The sequence below is a fragment of the Hevea brasiliensis genome, chromosome 2, assembly GCF_030052815.1.
Source record: "Hevea brasiliensis isolate MT/VB/25A 57/8 chromosome 2, ASM3005281v1, whole genome shotgun sequence".
Lineage (NCBI taxonomy): Eukaryota > Viridiplantae > Streptophyta > Magnoliopsida > Malpighiales > Euphorbiaceae > Hevea > Hevea brasiliensis.
Genome location: NC_079494.1, coordinates 72,132,756 through 72,137,757, shown reverse-complemented (window position 1 = coordinate 72,137,757; position 5,002 = coordinate 72,132,756).

Below are 5,002 nucleotides of genomic sequence, written 5' to 3'. Positions count from 1 at the left end.
AACTTTCATTGAGAACACCAAGCCCAGAAATGCCTTTAACCAAATGAAATTGTTGACTCAAATCGGGACACCAAACTGACCTGCACTATTCTGCCCAGAATTTTCTGGACTAAAGCTCACCCGACCAGTTGGCAAAATGGCCATAACTTGGTCTATAAAAATCCAAATGCAATGAAACCAATGGAAAAAGTTTTATAAGACATAGATATACAATATTGATCTTTTAACCAAAACCCAGAAACCTAGGGAACTAGGTCAATTGACTAGGTTAAGTTAACATATAAATTTTGGAAATTTTCAAAAGAACCATTTGACCTCTTAACACACATTTAGCTATATCTCCTACTAGAAAACTCCAATTAGGTTGGGCCATACAGATCTGGAACCCTAAGAAACAGGGCTCCAACTTTGTTTTAGACTTGGTCCTCAAATTATGAACATAAGAACCCTAAAATGGGAGTCAAAGTTTCTGATCTAAACATGAGTCCTGGTAGAACAGGGTACATGAGTCCAGGCCAGTGATTTGGCCATAATTAATTCTACAGAACTTGAAAAATTGTAATAAAAATTTTTGAGTGACTATAAGACATAGAGAAACAAATTCTATGAAGGGAGTGTGGCCAAACAGTGGCCACATCCTAGTCAATCTGCTATGTAAAGACAGTGCACCAAATCTGGACGTAAAGAAAAGTCCATAAAAAAATTAGGCATATGACATGAAATGAATTAGAATAAATTGTTAAGCATAAAAATAACATGAATTAATGAAATTATAATTACTTAATAATATTATTCTGCCCAAAGTATACCTAGACTCATTTATATAGCTTGGATCGATTGGTATACCAATTAGGGACTACATATTGCAGTACTGCCCACAGGGATAATCATTGACAGACAACATATGTCTAAGATGATTATTCTACTGGCTTTATGCCTGCCCGATGGCCATAGTGCCAATTTTTATTATTACTGGCTTATGCCTGCCTGCTGGCCTTGTGCCTGATATGACCGTTGTATACTTGATAGACATACGGCTATCTAACTTGTATACTCCCGTGTATCCAGTCTTTATAGTCTGTCATAGGTTACTTGGGCACAAAAATAAGTAGAAATCCTTAATTGAAATAAATACATGAGAAGATTATTAAGGTGAACTTCATTGAATTAAACATAAGATACATGATAAAAAGACTCCGATTAATTTATTTTGTCCAAAGTTCTATAAACATGTAAAAGACCTAGAAATTCATAAAATTTTATATTTCCTTATATGAATACACATAGAATAATTATTTCAGTTATTTGTTTATTTTTATTTCAATATATGCACCACTAAGCATTATGCTTAGCGCGTTGGTTCTTACCACGCGTAGGTACAGGAGAGCCACAGCAGCAGCAACAGTAGAGCCTAGACAGAACTTGAGCAGATGTGCTACAGTGTAGATTGTCACCTCACCAGTTCTTTTTGGTAGGGCTCATGTATAGTTAGATTTTGTTTTTTGGTTATTGTATGTAATAAATCAGATGGAGATATGCAACTAAATTTTGGATTGTATATAAAATTGTATATTATTGTGAGTAATGTTATATGAATAAAATGCAGGTTTATTTTATTTGAAAATTTTATGAGTAATGTTATGATATGGTACATGAACGATTAACATGAGAAATGATGTGACAGAATGGGATAAAAAAAAATTCTACACATAATCTAATATAAATGAATTAATATTGTACATGACAAAACAGAATAGGATACTCCGGCACCGAATATAGCACACTTTGCTCGGCTACACTATGGACCGGATAAGGGGTGTTACAAGTTTAGATCATTGAAATTCAAAATTTTTCATCTAGGGTCACGTGCATCATGCAAGATTTATTTTTATCTATTTGATTTAAATGATAAACAGCATATTAAAACTCTTTTAATATATTTTTGGATCTACATTTGCCATTTAAGATTTTAGAATTAACAGATTAATCCATTAGAACCCTAGATTAGATCAAAAACAAGTGCACTAATCTTTTGATGTACTGCAGTGTGTTTGGCACCTTTGGGATGTGTCTTTAGGACACCAGATATTGTCCCTCTAGCTTGTCCACATCAAGATCACCTATGGCAACCCTTGAACAACTTCTAAAGCTTTTTTTATGAATTAGAAAATCAAGTTTTGCCTTTTAAGAGATTATAGATGTAAACAGAACACTGGAAACAATTTCTAGTATTTTTAATTCAAGAGATTGTTTGCTAATCTTTTTGAATTGATGAGAGATGAAGAAGAAGAGAAGGGGGAGGCCTCTTGGGTGGCGGCACCAAAGAGAGCAGCAGCCATGTTATTATTTTCTTTCATAACAACACATTATATAGCTAGGTCATCACTTAAAACCCTTGACATATGTCACCCTCTGATTGGTTCTAGGTTTAATTGACCCAATCACATGTGCCAAGTGTCAAACCTATATTTAATCTTGACTTTGATCATCTTACATGATTAAAAGACATTTGGCAAGCTTATGTGTAGTGCCATGTGTCACCATCTCATGGTGCCACATGTCACCCTGTGAAATGACCAACATACCCCTGTGTCTTAATTTTGAGTTCTCAACCCAAAATAATTATTTCTCTTCTTCTAATCAATTTATATCAAATATAAATTAGTTAGTTAATCTCTATTAATTAAATTCATATTTAAACACTTTAAATATAAATTTAACTTATACTATACATCCAATAACCTAGATTTGGTTTCAAGCCATGCTAGGGACTTTGTAATCTAATTGCAAACCAAACATATTTAATTAATCAATTAAACTCTTTAATTAATTAATTAAATCATATTTAATTTTGTGATTACTTGTGTATGTGTGTGACTTACTAGGCTCATCACTAATTGGAAATGAGACATGATATCAACTCTTAATATCATCAGAACTCTTTCTTACCATAAATGATTTCTCTAAATCATTTTATGCACCTCATAGACCATGGTTAACACCTAGCATAGCATGCCATGGCCACCCAATTAATAATAAGGTTTACCTTAAATGAACCTATAATCATATGTTATCATGCACTAGAATCTCTCTGTTACAAAATCTCAATTCCAAGGTCAAACCCCATTTGCTATGAATATTATGTTCTCTTCTAATTCCAGTTCTTGATTAAAAAGATTTTCTTATCAGAAACTCTTTTTTTATTAAATCTCTCTGTCCTAGCTAGGAGCTTGAAACATCAAGAACAATTAAATGAACATATGATTTTATCCCTATTTACTTAGAGGAATAGATTCCATCTTGATTAACACCTACCTCCATAAATAACTAGTAGGAGCCAACACATGCAAATATACCCATACACAGTACAAGTATGAAAGCAGTATCAAACTCAAACCACCTATATACAAGATAACTGTGCTATCTCAGGTCTAAAGATTATATGCACTGATATGATTTATGACAATACATTGATAAGAGTAAACTCCATGTGCTCGTCATAAATGTCACTGGTTCGACCTACTTATCATGTATAAGTGTCTATCATGTTTGTTATATGGCATAAGACTCACCATTCAATCTTATTTACATCTTATATAAATAACTTGGGAACAAACATGATTACAATCTTTCTGAATAAGTAATGTCCTTATTGTGAAGTAACCTCGATTGTGAACCTATTTATGATGCTTTGTATTAGAAATACTGTAACTCATATTCTTAACAACTTAAGAATAATATTTTTAATAAAATATCAATGGACCTTTTCTATTACACATAAATAAATTATGTAAACGGAAAAGTGAAAATGCCTTTTATTAATAAAATATATACAGGATACATACTAAATGATTTGCTCTATGGCATACTACTAGCAATCTCCCACTAGCACTAGAGCCATTCATTACAATACCTTAGACCCATCTTATCAAGATGTCGGTCTAACTGAGCTTGTGACAAAGGCTTAGTGAATGGATCAGCTGGATTTTCAGCTGATGCTATTTTCTGCATAGCTGTATTGCCTTACCCAACTATTTCTCTGATAATGTGGTAGTGCCTTTCTATGTGTTTGGATTTCTAGTGAGACCGGGATTTCTTATATCCAAATAGCTTCCTTTGCGACATCGATGCAAAGAATATACTCACCTCGATGAGTGGAATCTGCAGTCGTACTCTGTTTGGAACTCTTCCAACTGACTGCACCTCCATTACAAATGAACACATATCCAGAGGTAGACTTTCTATCATCGATATCTGATTGAAAATCAGAATCAGCATAACCATTCAATTGCAAGTCTCCACCTCCATATATCAAGAATAAATCCTTAGTTTTTTTCGAGTACTTAAGGATATTCTTGAAAGCTATCCAGTGTTCCAAACCTGGATTGGATTGATACCTGCTAGTCAAATTAACAGCATATGCGATATCCGGCCTAGTACACAACATTGCATATATCAAACTTCCAATAGCCGAAGCATATGGAATCCTGGCCATTTTATCTCTTTCTTCAGGTGTCTTTGAAGACATCTCTTTAGAACGGTGGATACCATGTCTCACTGGTAACAATCCTCTCTTGGAATCAAGCATGTTAAACCTCTTTAACACCTTTTCAAGTATAGATATGACACCCCTTACCCATCTACAGTATAGCCGAGTAAGATATGTCACACAGTGTACCTGGACATCCTATTTTATTTCAATCATTTTTATTCTTCCTTAATTTATTTTTATTCATAGTTATGAAGTACAATTTGTGAAATATAATTCATTTAAGTCATTAATTGAATTATAAATTTATTTGAGGTTCCGCAAATTTTATAGAAAATTTCGGCAGAATACCGACTAAAAATGGAGAAAACAGTTCTTCGGAACCTGTGAAAAACACTTCCAATAAGTTTTTAATCATTCCCAAACTCCATTTTATCAACAAAGTCTCAATATTTCTCAATAATACTTCCATTTCTCATTCATTCATTTCACATGATATTCATACACAAGTCA